Raw genomic sequence first — 14871 nt, 5'->3', positions numbered from 1 at the left:
TACTGGTGGGCGGGCACCAGCCCCATGATATCCTGGACCCTGACTCCACCCACCAGTGAACCAGGCACCATTGGTTCTGTAGCCAGCCACCTCGTGACCTGGCCCTGCCACCAGTGGCCAGTAGCCTCTACACAAGGCATGGCCTGACAACAACCAGACTGGGGGCCAGCCATGCCTACCACACTGCCCACAGTACTCAGCTCACCACAACAGAAGGACCCACGAAGCCCACACAGGGGGCACCCCTAGAGCATATAACTCTGGTCACACACACACACACACACACACACACACCTCATGATAACCACAAACTAAAAATCTCTAATAGATACACATACGAAAAAGAAAAAAGAATCCAAACGTACCACTAAAGATACCAATCAAATCACCAGGGAAGAGAACAAAAGAAGAAATGAACAAAACAGAACTATAAAAACAACCAAACAAGCAATTAACAAAATACATATCAATAAATACCCTAAATGTAAATGAACTAAATGTTCCAATCAAAAGACAGAGAGTGGCTAAATGAATAAAAAAAAGAAAAAGAACTGTATATATGCTATATACAAGAGACTCATTTAAGATCTAAAGACACACAGACTAAAAATGAGAGGATAGAAAAAGGTATTCCATGCAAATAGAAATCAAAAGAAAGCTGGGGTAGCAATACTTATATTAGACAAAATAGACTTTAAAACAAAGACTGTTACAAGAAACAAAGAAGGATATTACATAATGATCAAGGGATAAATCCAAGAGAAAAATATAACAATTATAAATATATATGCACCCAACATAGTACTACCTAAATACATAAAGCAAATATTAACATGCATAAAGAAAGAAATTGACAACACAATGAAATCAGAAGTGAAAAAGGAGAATTACAACCAGCACCACAGAAACACAATGATTACTATGAATAATTATATACCAATAAAATGGACAACCTAGAAGAAACGGACAAATTCTTAGAAAGGTACCATTTCTCAAGACTGAAGCAGGAAGAAATAAAAAATATGAACAGACCAAGTACCAGTGATGAAATTGAATCAGTAATAAAAAACTCCCAACAAACAAAAGTTCAGGACAGATGGCTTCACAGGTGAATTCTATGAAGCATTTAGAGAAGAGTTAACACCTATCCTTCTCAAACTATTCCAAAAAATTGCAGAAGGAATACTTCCAAACTGATTCTATGAGGCCAGCATCACCCTTCTACCAAAACCAGACAAAGATATCACAGAAGAAGAAAATTACAGGCCAATATCACAATATCACTAATGAACAAAGATGCAAAAATCCTCAACAAAATATTAGCAAACCAAATCCAACCATACATTAAAAGGATCATACACCATAATCAAGTGGGATTTATCCCAGGGATGCAAGGATGGTTCAATATCCACCTTGGGGATATTTTCAAACTGAAAAATAAAAATCGTATGATCATTTCAATAGCTGCAAAAAAAAAAAAAAAAGCTTCAGACAAAATTTAACAACCATTTATGATAAAAACTCTCCAGAAAGTGGGTATAGAAGGAATATACCTCAACACAATAAAGGCCATACATGTTAAGTCCAGAGCTAACATCATACTCAATGGTGAAAAGCTGAAAGCATTTCCTCTAAGACCAGGAACAAGACAAGGATGCCTACTCTCACCACTTTTACTGAACATAGTATTGGAAGTCCTATCCATAGCGATCAGACAAGAAAAGAATTAAAAGTAATTCAAATTGGAAAGGAAAAAGTAAAACTGTTACTATTTGCAGATGACGTGATTACTATACATAGAAAATCCTAAAGATGCCAATAAAAATATACTAGAGTTCATCAATGAATTCAGTAAAGTTGCAAGATACAAAATTAATAAACAGTCTGTTGCATTTCTATATTCTAAGGAAGAACTCTCAGAAAGAGAAATTAAGGAAACAATTCCATTCACAATTGCATCAAAAAGAATAAAATACCTAAAAATTAACCTGCCTAAGGAAGTAAAAGACCTGTACTAGGACAACTATAGGACGCTGATGAAAGAAACTAAAGATGACATCAACAGATGGAAGGATACATTGTGTTCATGAATTGGAGGAATTCATATTGTTAAAATGACCAATCGCATTTTTCACAGAACCAGAACAAATAATTTTAAAATTTGTATGGAAACATAAAAGACCCTGAAAAGCAAAAATAATCTTGAGAATGAAAAACATAGCTGGAGGTATCATGCTCCCCAACTTCAGATGATACTACAAAGCTACAGTTATCAAAACAGTATCATACTGGCACAAAAACAGACACATATATTAATGTAACAGAATAGAGAGCCCAGAAATAAACCCACACATTTATGGTCAATTAATCTATGACAAAGGAGGCAAGAATATACAATGGAGAAAAGACAGTCTCTTCAATAAGTGGTGCTGGGAAAACTGTACAGTTACATGTAAAAGAACAATATTAGAACATTTTCTTACATACAACAATAAATTCAAAATAGATTAAAGACCTAAATGTAAGACTGGAAACCATAAAACTCCTAGAAGAATACATAGGTGAAACACTCTTTGACATAAATTGTAGCAATATTTTTTTGGATCTGTCTCCTAAGGCAAAGGAAACAAAAGCAAAACTAAACAAATGGGACCTAACTAACCTTAAAGCTTTTGAACAGCACAGGAAACCATCAACAAAATGAAAAGGCAACCTGCTGAATGGGAGAAAATACTTGCAAATGATATGACCAAGGAGTTAATATCCAAAAAATATAAACAGTTCATACAACTCAATGTGAAAAAATCCAATTAAAAAACGGGCAGGACACATGAATAGATATTTTTCCAAAGAAGATATACAGATGGCCAACAGGCACATGAAAAGATGCTCCACATCACTACATCTGGGAAATACAAATAAAACCACAATGAGGTATCACCACACATCTGTCAAAATGGGTATCATCAAAAAGACAACAAATAATAAATGTTGGTGAGTATGTGGAGATAAGGGAACCCTAGGTCCCTATTGGTGGAAAGGTAAATTGGTGCAGCCACTCTGGAAAACGGTATGGGTGTTTCTCAAAAAACTAAAAATAGGACTACGGTATGATCCAGCAATTCCAGTCCATACATCTGAAGAAAATGAAAACACTAAGTTGAAAAGATTCATGAACCCCAATGTTCATAGCAGCATTATTTACAATAGCCAAGATGCAGAAGCAACCTATGTGTCCATCAACAGTTGAATGGATAAATAAGCTGTGGAATACACACAGACACACACACACACACACATACACACACAATGGAATACTACTCAGCCATAAAAATGAATGAAATTTTGCCATTTTGCAACAACATGGATGGACCTGGAGGATATTATGCTTAGTGAAATAAGTCAGACAGAAAAATACAAGAATTGTATATTATCACTTACATGTGGAATCTAAACAATAAAACAAACTAGTGAATACAACAAAAAGAAACAGACTTACAGATATAGAGCACAAACTAGTGGTTACCAATGGGGAGAGGGGAGGAGTGTGTAGAAAGATAGGAGAAGGGGATTAAGAGGTACAGACTACTACGTATAAAATAAATAAGCTACAGGGGTATATTGTATACCACAGGCAATATAGCCAATATTTTATCATAACTATAAATGGTCTATAACCTATAAAACTTTTGAATCATTATGCTTTACACCTAAAACTAATATAATATTGTAAATCAACTATACATGAATAAAAAGTATATTTATCAAACTAATAATAAATATTTTTTATAACTAATAATAAATAAATAAATAGCAGCAATAAAGAAATAATGTGTTACATACAAGGGAGCCCTTAGAGGACTATCAGCAGATTTTTCAGCAGACACTTTGCAGGCCAGAAGGGAGTACAATATATTCAAAATGCTGAAAGATAAACATGGGCAACCAAGATTATCTCCCCAGCAAAGCTGTCCTTCACAATTGGAGGAGAGAAGGTTTCCCAGACAAGCAAATCTGAAGGAGTTCTGTACCACTAGACTGGCCTTACCAGAAATGTTAAAGGGACTTCTTAAAGCTGAAATGAAAGGGTGCTAATTAGTAACAGGAAAACATTAAAGTATAAATATCACAGGTAAAGCTTAGTATACAGTTAAATTTAGAATAATGTAATATTGGTGGGTTAATTAGTTATAAATCTAGTATGAAGGTTAAAGCAAAGTAGTAAATATAACTATACCTACAATAATTTTTTAATGAGTACAGAAGATAAAAAGATGTAAATCATGATATCAGAAACATAAAACAGGGAGGGGAGAGTAAAAATGTAGAGCTTTAGAATGCATTTGTACTTAAGTTGGTATCAACTAAAAATAGACTGTTAAAAATATAAGAGGTATTATGTACACTTCATGGTAACCACAAAGCAAAAACCTATAGTAGATACACAAAAAAGAAAGAGAAAGGAATCTAAGCATGTAACTTCAGAAAATCATTAAGTCACAAAGGAAGAGAGCAAGAGAAGAAGAAACAAAAATATTTAAAAACAGCCAGAAAACAATTAACAAAATGGCAATAAATATATATCTATCAATAATTACTTTTAATGTAAATGGCCTAAATTCTCCAATCAAAAGAAACAGAGTGGCTGAATGGATTTAAAGAAAAAGACCCAACTACACCCATTTATGATAAAAACTCTCCAGAAAGTGGGTATAGAGGGAACCTACCTCAAGATAATAAAGACCATATATGACAAACCCACAGCAAACATCATTCTCAATGGTGAAAAATTGAAAGCATTTCTTCTAAGATCAAGAACAAGATAAAAGTGTCCACTCTTGTCACTACTATTCAACATAGTTTTGGAAGTCCTAGCCATGGCAATCAGAGAAGAAAAAGAAATAAAAGGAATCCAAATCAGAAAATAAGAAGTAAAGCTGTCACTGTTTGCAGATGACATGATACTATACATAGAAAATCCTAAAGATGCCACCAGAAAACTACTAGAGCTAATCAATGAATTTAGTAAAGTTGCAGGATACAAAATTTATACACAGAAATCTCTTGCGTTCCTATATACAAACAACAAAAGAACAGAAAGAGAAGTTAAGGTAACAATCCCATTTACCATTGCAATAAAAAGAATAAAATACCTAGGAATAAATCTACCTAAGGAGGCAAATGACCTGTATGCAGAAAACTGTAAGATACTGATGAAAGAAATAAAAGATAACACAAACAGATAGAGAGATGTTCCAATCCATGTTCTTGGATTGCAAGAATCAATATTGTGAAAATGACTATACTACCCAAAGCAATCTACAGATTCAATGCAATCCCTATCAAATTACCAATGGCACTTTTCAAAGAATTAGAACAAAAAATTTTACAATTTGTACAGAAACACAAAAGACCTCGAATAGCCAAAGCAATTTTGAGAAAGAAAAATGGAGCTGGAAGAATGAGGCTCCCTGGCTTCACACTATACTACAAAGCTACAGTAATCAAGACAGTAAGGTACTGGCACAAAAACAGAAATATAGATCAATGAAACAGGATAGAAAGCCCAGAAATAAACCCATGCACCTATGGTCACCTAATCAATGACAAAGGAGGCAAGAATATACAATGGAGAAAAGACAGTCTCTTCAATAAGTGATGCTGGGAAAACTGGACAGCTACATGTAAAAGAATGAAATTAGAACACTCCCTAACACCATACACAAAAATAATCTCAAAATGGATTAGAGACCTAAATGTAAGGCCAGACACTATAAAACTCTTAGAGGAAAACACAGACAGAACACTCTATGACATAAATCACAGCAACATCTTTTTTGACCCACCTCCTACAGTAATGAAAATTAAAACAAAAATAAACAAATGGGACCTAATGAAACTTCAAAGCTTTTGCACAGAAAAGGAAACCATAAACAAGACAAAAAGACAACCCCCAAAGTGGGAGAAAATATTTGCAAACGAAGCAACTGACAAAGGATTAATCTCCAAAATATACAAACAGCTCATGCAGCTCAATATCAAAAAAAAAAAAAAAAAACGAAACAACCCAATCAAAAAATGGGCAGAAGACCTAGACATTTCTCCAAAGAAAACATACAGATGGCCAACAAATACATGAAAAGATGCTCAACATCACTAATTATTAGAGAAATGCAAATCAAAACTACAATGCGGTATCAGCTCACACCAGTCAGAATGGCCATCATCAAAAAATCTACAAACAATAAATGCTGGAGAGGGTGTGGAGAAAAGGGAACCCTCTTGCAATGTTGGTGGGAATGTAAATTGATACAGCCACTATGGAGAACAGTACGGAGGTTCCTTAAAAAACTAAAAATAGAACTACCATACGACCAGCAATCCCACTACTGGGCATATACCCTGAGAAAACCATAATTCAAATAGAGATATGTACCACAATGTTCATTGCAGCACTATTTACAATAGCCCAGACATAGGAGCAACCTAAGTGCTCATCGACAGATGAATGAATAAAGAAGATGTGGCACATATATACAATGGAATATTACTCAGTGATAAAAAGAAACGAAATTGAGTTATATGTAGTGAGGTGGATGACCCTAGAGTCTGTCATACAGAGTGAAGTAAGTCAGAAAGAGAAAAACAAATATTGTATATTAACACATATATGTGGAACCTAGAAAAATGGTATAGATGATCTTACTTGCAAAGCAGAAATACAGACACAGACGTAGAGAACAAAAGTATGGCTACCCAGGGGGAAAGGGGGAGTGGGATGAATTGGGAGATTGGGATTGACATATATACACTACTGACGCTATGTATAAAATAGATACCTAAAGAGAACATACTGTATAGCACAGGGAACTCTACTCAGTGCTCTGTGGTGACCTAATTGGGAAGGAAATCCCAAAAAGAGGGGATATATGTATATGTATAGCTGATTCACTCTGCTGTACAGCAGAAACTAACACAACATTGTAAAGCAACTATACACCAATAAAAATTAATTTAAAAAAGAAAAGAAAAAGAAAAAGACCCAACTATATGCTGCTTAGAAAAAATTCACTTCATGCTTAAGGACACACAAAGACTGCAAATGAAGGAATGGATGCAATGCAAACCAAAAAAAATGCTGGGGTACCTATAGTTACATCAGACAAAATAGACTTTAAGACAAGACTGTAATTAGAGACAAAGAAGGTCACTGTATAATGATAAAAGGGTCAATCCAACAGCGTATAACATCTGTGAATATTTATTCACCCCCAATATGAGCACTTAAATATATAAAGTAGATATTAACAAACTTAAAGGAAGAAATAGACAGCAAAACAATAATAGTAGGAGATTTCAATACCACACTTTCATCAGTAGATAGAGCATTCAGACAGAAAATTGATGAGAAAACACTGGATTTAAATAACATGTTAGACCAGATGGACTTAATAGACATTTCCAGAACATTCCATCCAAAAGCAGCATAATACACATTCTTCTCCAACACACATGGAACATTCTCCAGGATAGATCATATGTTAGCCACAAAACAAGTCTTGATAAATATAAGAAGTTTGAAATATGAAATCATATCAAGCATCTTTTCCAGCCACAATGGTATAAAAGTAGAGATTAATTACAATAAGAAAACTTGAAAATACACAAATATATGGATATTAAATATCATCCTACTGAAAAACTGATGGGTCAAAGAAGAAATTAAAAGCAAAGTAAATATCTTGAGATAAATGAAAATGGAAATACAATATATCAAAACTTATGGGATGCAGCAAAAACAGTTCTGAGACAGAAGTTCATGGTGATAAATGCCTACATTAAGAAACAGGAAAAACCTCAAATAAACAACATAACTTTATACCTCAAGAAACCAGAAAAAGAACAAATAAAATCCAAAGTTAGTAGAAAGAAGGAAATAACAAAGATCACAATGGAAATAAATGATTGGAGACTAAAAAGACAATAGAAAAGATCAATGAAACTAAGAGTTGGTTCTTTGAAAAGATAAACAAAATTGACAAACCTTTAGCTGGACTTACCAAGAATAAAAGGGAGATGACTCAAACAAAATCAGAAATGAAAGAGGAGACATGGTAACTTATACCACAGAAATACAAAGGATCTGGGCTTCCCTTGTGGTCCAGTGGTAAAGAATCCGCCTTACAATGCAGGGGACATGGGTTCCATCCCTGGTCAGGGAACTGAGATGCTGCGGGGCAACTAAGCCCGCATGCCACAACTACTGAGCTTGTGTGCCTCAACTAGAGCCCACATGCTGCAAACTACAGAGCCCACGTACTCTGGAACTCATGCGCCACAACTACAGAGCCTATGTGCCCTGGAGCCTGCACACCACAACTAGAGAAGAGAAAACCCACATGCCACAACTAGAGAGAAGCCTGCGCACCACAACAAAGAGCCCGCGTGCCACAGCGAAAGATCCCGCATGCCTCAACAAAGATCCCGTGTGCCACAACTAAGATCTGACACAGCCAAAAATAAATTAATAAGTAAATCTTTAAAAAAAAAAAAAAAGAAATACAAAGGATCATAAGAGACTACTATGAACAACTATACACCAAAAAATTGGACAACTTAGAAGAAATGTATAAATTTCTAGAAACATACAACCTACCAAGACTGAATCATGAAGAAATAGAAAATCTGAGTAGATCTATTACTAGGAAGGAGGTGGAATTAGTAATAAAAATTAGTAATAAAAAAATTAGTAATAAAAAAATCTCCCAACAAACAAAAGTCAGGAACAGATGGCTTCACTGGTGAATTCTACCAAACATTTAAACAATCCATCTCAAACTCTTCCAAAAAATATAGAAGAGGAGGGAACACTTCCAAACTCATTTTACAAGGCCAGCATTACTCTGATATCAAAACTAGACAGGAACACAACAAGAAAAGAAATTACAGGCCAGTATTCTTGATACACATAGAGGCAAAAACCCTCAACACTGCATATTTGATGATCTGTGGAGATGCCCAGCCAGGGTGTACAACCCAAGGACGGTGCGGGGCTGGTCCTTACCAACAACTCGGCTCTGCACAAGGAAGACCTCAGCAGCAAGATTACAGAACAAAAAATTGTTGTGGATGAACTTTCTAACCTGTAGAAGAACAGGAAAGTATATAGGCAGCAATAGAACAGCAACATATCTTCTTCATATTGAACAGAAATGCTTTCTGAAAGCAAAAATATATTGGATGAGCTGAGGAAAGAACACCAAGAAACAGTAAACTCAGAGAAGACCAAATCAAGAAATAGTAAACTTAATTTTGCATAGAAATGTGTGGCATTTGTTGTGCAGTAAGCTTTTCTGTTGAGCATTTCAGCAAAGATTTGAAAGAGGATTTACTGTGTAATCTTAAACGGTGGGGACCCAATAGTAGTAAACAGTTGTTAAAGTCTAATGTTAATTACCAGTGTTTATTTCCTGGTCATGTCCTTCACTTAAGAGGTGTGTTGACCGCCCAGCCTGTGAAAGATGAAAGAGGCAATGTATTCCTGTGGAATGGAGAAGTCTTTAGGGGAATAAAGGTTGAAGCTGAAGAGAATGATACTCAAATAATGTTTAATTATCTTTCCTCTTGTAAGAATGAATCTGATATTTTGTCACTCTTCTCAAAAGGCCAAGGTCCTTGGTCTTTTATATATTATCAAGCATCTAGTCATTCTTTATGGCTTGGTAGGGATTTTTTTTGGTTGTCTTAGCTTCCTTTGGCATTTTAGTAATTTGGGCAAGAGTTCCTGTCTCTCTTCAGTTGGCACCCAAACATCTGGAGTGGCCAATCAGTGGCAAGAAGTTCCAGTGTCTGGAATTTTCAGAATTGATCTCAAGAATACTTCCATTTCCAAATCTGTTGTTTTAAATTTGCATCCTTGGAAATAACTCTAGGGAGGATGTTATCAAAGAATGTGTTAATAGCCTGACTCAAATTTCAGCAGACTTGTCAACATTTATATCAGTGGTAGCAAATGAAGCCAAACTGTATCTTAAAGAACCTGTTGTCCCTTTAAATATGACGTTGCCACAAGCTGCATTTGAGATCCATTGCAGTAGCATTTCCAGCGTCCCACCGACAAGAGAGACCCTTCAGGTCTTTCTTATTGATGGACACGTGAAGGAAGTAGTTCAGCAGTTCATCAATGTCCTGAGTGTTGCAGTCAACAGACGTGTCTTGTGTTTACCTAGGGATGAAAACCTGACATCAAACAAAGTTTTGAAAACTAGTAATAGAAAAGCAAATGTTGCAATCCTATTTTCTAGGGGGATTGAGTCCATGGTTATTGCAGCCCTTGCTGACCATCACATTCCCTTAGATGAACCAATTGATCTTTTTAATGTGGCTTTCATGACTAAAGAAAAGACCATACCAGCTTTTTTGTTTTAACAAAAAAGGGAGAAAACAGAAAATCATTGTGAAATACCCTCTGAAGAATCCTCTAAAAATGTCGTTGCTGCTGCTACTCCTGGTGAACAATTCAACATACCAGATCGAATCACAGGAAGAACAGGACTAAAGGAACTACAAGCTGCCAACCCTTTTCGGATGTGGAATTTTGTTGAAATTAATGTTTCTCTAGAAGAACTGCAAAGATTAAGAAGAACTCGAATATCCCACTTCATTCAGCCTTTGGATACAGTGTTGGATGATAGCATTGGCTGTGCAGTCTGGTTTGCTTCTGGAGGAGTTGGTTGGTTAGTGACCCAGGATGAAGCAAAACCATATTAGAGCAGTGCAAAGGTAGTTCTTACTGGAATCGGTGCAGATGAGCAGCTTGCAGGTTATTCTCGTCATCATGCCTGCTTCAAGACACACGGGCCAGAGGAATGAATAAGGAAGTTGAGATGGAACTGGGTTGAATTTCTTCTAGAAATCTTGGTCGTGATGACAGTTATTGGTGATCATGGAAAAGAAGGAAGATTTCCTTTCCCGCATGAAAATGTCTCCTTTCTAAATTCCCTACCAGTTTGGGAAAGGGCAAATTTGACTTTACCCCATAGAATTGGTGAAAAACTAATTTTGCATCTTGCAGCAGTGGAACTCAGTCTTACAACCTCTGCTCTTCTGCCAAAATGGGTCATGCAATTTGGATCCAGAATTGCAAAAATGGAAAAGAATAATGAAAAGACATCTGATAAATGTGGAAGGCTCCAAGTCATTTCTTTAGAAAACCTTTCTATTGAAAAAGAGATTAAAATGTAATATTTCATAGTGTAACAACATTTACTGAATGATGATTTAAAAAAAATAAAATACTCTGCTGCTTTAAAAACAAACAAAAACTCCTCAACAAATATAAGCTAACCAAACTCAACAATACATGATTAAGTATACTGTTATCATAAACTTATACCATGATCAAGTATGATTTATTCCAGGCATGTAATGATGGTTCAATGCCTGCAAATCAATCAATGTGTGATACACCACATTAACAAAATGAAGGATAAAATCATATGATCATCTCAATAGATGCAGAAAAAGCACTTGACAAAATTTAACATCCATCCCTGATAAAAATGCTCAACAAACTGAGTATAAAGGGAATGCACCTCAACACAATAAAGGCCATATATTACAAGCCCACAGCAAACACTGTACTCAATGGTTTAAAAAAAGAAAGAAAGGAAGAAAGAAAGCTTTGCTTCTAAGATCAGGAACAAGACAAAGATGCCAACTCTTGCCACTTTTACTCAACAGTGGAAGTGCTAGCCAGAGAAATAGTCAAGAAAAAACAAAAAAGCCACCCAAATTGAAAAGGAACATGACATTTGCATCTATTTGCAGGTGGCATGATATTATATATAGAAAACCCTAAAAACTCCACCAAAAAAAAAAAACCTGTTAGAACTAATAAATGAATTCAGTAAACTTGATGGATATAAAATCAATATACAAAAGTTAGTTGCATTTCTATACACTAATAATGAACTATCAGAAAGAGAAATTAAGAAAACAGTCACATTTACAATTGCAAAAGAATAAAATATCTAGAAATAAATTTAACCAAGGAGGTGAAATACATACACACTGAAAACTGTTAAGACATTGATGAAAGAATTTGAAGAAGACACAAATAAATGGAAAGATATTCCATGCTCATTAATTGGAAGAATTAACATTGTTAAAATGTCTCTACTACCCAAAGCAATTGATAGATTCAATGTAATCCCTATCATAATTTCAATGGCATTTTTCACAAAAATAGAACACACAATCCTAAAATTTGTATGGAACCACAAAGGCACTGAATAGCCAAGGCAATCTTGAGAAAGAAAGAAAAAGCTGGAGTCATCACACTTCCTGATTTCAAACTATACTACAAAGCTATACTAATCAAAACAGTATAGTACTGTCATAAAAACAGACACATAGACCAATGGAACAGAATAGAGAGCCCAGAAATAAGCCCATGCCCATATGGTCAATTACTTTGCCACAAAGGAGCCAAGAATATAAAATGGGGAAAGGATAGTCTCTTCAATAATGGTGTTGGGAAAACTAGACAGCCACATGCAAAAGAATGAAACTGAACCACTATCTTACTCCATTCACAAAATCAATTCAAAATGGATTAAAGACATGAATGTATGACCTGAAACCATAAAAGTCCTAGAAGAAAACATAGGTGGTGAGCTCCTGGACATCAGTCATGGCAATGATTTTTTGGATTTGACACCAAAAGGAAAAGCAACAAAAGCAAAAATTAAAAAGTGGGACTACATCAAACTAAAAAGATTCTTTATATCAAAAGAAACAATTAACAAAGTGAAAAGACAACTTATGGAATACGAGAAAATATTTGCAAGTCATTTATCTGATAAAGGGTTAATATCCATAATACATAAAGAACTACTACAACTCAATAGAAAAAACAAATTAATTAATAAATGGGAAAAGTATCTGAATAGACATCCTCACAAAGAAGACACACAAAGGGCCAACAGGTACAGGGAAAGGTGTTCAACATCACTAATCAGTGAAATGCAAATCAAAACCACAATAAGATGTCCCCTCACACCTGTTAGAATAGCTATTATCAAAAAGACAAGAAATAACAAGTATTGGTGAGGATGTGGAGAAAAGGGAACCCTTGCGCACTGTTGGTGGAATGTTAACTGGTTCAGCCACTATGGAAAACAATATGGAGGTTCCTCAAAACTTAAAAATAGAACTACCATATGATCCAGCAATTCCACTTCTGGACATTTATCTGAAGGAAATGAAATCACTAACTCAAAAAGATATCTGTACCCCTGTGTTTATTAAAGCATTATTCACAATAGCCAAGACATGGAGACACCCTAAGTGTTCATTAACACATGAATGGGTAAAAAAAAATGTGGTGTGTGTGTGTGTGTGTGTGTGTATATATGCAATGAAATACTATTCAGCCATAAAAAGGGAAATTCTATTTTTTGTAACAACATGTATGGACCTTGAGGGCATCATGCTAAGTGAAATAAGTCAGACAGAGGAAGGCAAATACTGTATGATCACTTCTATTTAGAATCTTAAAAACAAAAAACTAAAAACACCAAACTCATAGATTCAGAGAACAGATTGGTGGTTGCCAGGAGTGGGGAGTGGGGAGTGGCTGAAATGGGTAAAGGTGTTTTAAAAGGTACAAACTTTCACTTATAAATAAGTCCTAGGGATGTAATATACAGCATAGTGACTTTAGCTAACCATACTGTATTATATATTTGAAAGTTGCTAATACAGTAAATCTTAAAAGCCCTCATCACAAGAAAGAAAAAAATTGTAACTATATGTGGTGAGGAATGTTAACTAAACTTATTGTGGTAATCACTTCACAATACATACATATATCAAATCATTATATTATACACCTAGAACTATTTGTATGTCAATTATATCTCAATTTTTAAAAAGCAGTAATTTGAGGGTAGTTTTTTATGCATCAATAGATAACTGGAAAATTATTTATTGTATTATTTCTTTAGTGGTTAACAGAGAGATCACAATATGTATTCTTGACTTAGAGTACATATTAAATATGGTTTCATAATAATGCATTTTTATTTAGTTCAAAATACAGTTGACCCTTGAACAACACAGATTTGAACTGCATGGATCCAGTTATGTGCAAATTTTTTCCAATAAATATATACTGTGATACTACACAATCCATGGTTGGTTGAATCCATGGATTCCTGGATCCAGAGGGTCAATGTAAAGTTATACATGGAGTTTTTGACTGTGCAGGGATTGGTACCCCTAACTCCCGTGTTGTTCAAGCGTCAACTGTATTTTCCTTGAAACTTTTTACTTGACCCAGAGATTATTTAGAGGCATGCTGTTTAACTTCCAAGAGTTTGGAGATTTTCTTGATTTCTTTCTCTTACTGATTTTCCACTTAATTCCATTATGATCAGGGAACACATTTTGTATGATTTCAATTTTTAAAAAATTTTAAGGTTTGTTTTATTACCCAGAATATGGTCTGTCTTAGCAAATGTTTCATGTTCATTTGAAAAGAATGTATATTCTGCTGTTGTAGAGTGACATTCTATAAATGTGGACTAAATCCAGTTGGTTGATGGTGTTGTTGAGTTCTATATCTTGCTGGTTTTCTTTTTCTTTTTCTTTTTTTAGGTCTTGCTGATTTTCTATTTGTTCTATGAACTACTGAGAGTGGAGTGCTGACATCTCTAATTGTATATTTGTCTGGGTTTTTTTTTTCAGTTCTGTCAATTTTTGCCTTATATATTTTGAAAATCTATTGTTTGGTGCACACACATTTAGGACCATATTTCCTCTTGGTGAATTGACCCTTTTGTCATTATGTTATATCCCTCATCCCAG

At 34.9% G+C, this 14871-nt stretch overlaps 2 pseudogenes; both read left to right on the top strand.

Annotated features, from left to right (window-relative positions):
• The first annotated feature begins 9014 nt into the window (after positions 1–9014).
• LOC133096398 (ASNSD1 upstream open reading frame protein-like) lies at positions 9015–9249 on the top strand (annotated as a pseudogene).
• A 73-nt stretch (positions 9250–9322) lies between these two features.
• LOC133096396 (asparagine synthetase domain-containing protein 1-like) lies at positions 9323–11244 on the top strand (annotated as a pseudogene).
• The last annotated feature ends 3627 nt before the right edge of the window (positions 11245–14871 follow it).

The sequence above is a fragment of the Eubalaena glacialis genome, chromosome 8 (assembly GCF_028564815.1).
Source record: "Eubalaena glacialis isolate mEubGla1 chromosome 8, mEubGla1.1.hap2.+ XY, whole genome shotgun sequence".
Taxonomy (NCBI): Eukaryota; Metazoa; Chordata; class Mammalia; order Artiodactyla; family Balaenidae; genus Eubalaena; species Eubalaena glacialis.
This window is presented reverse-complemented; position numbering and strand designations above follow the sequence as displayed.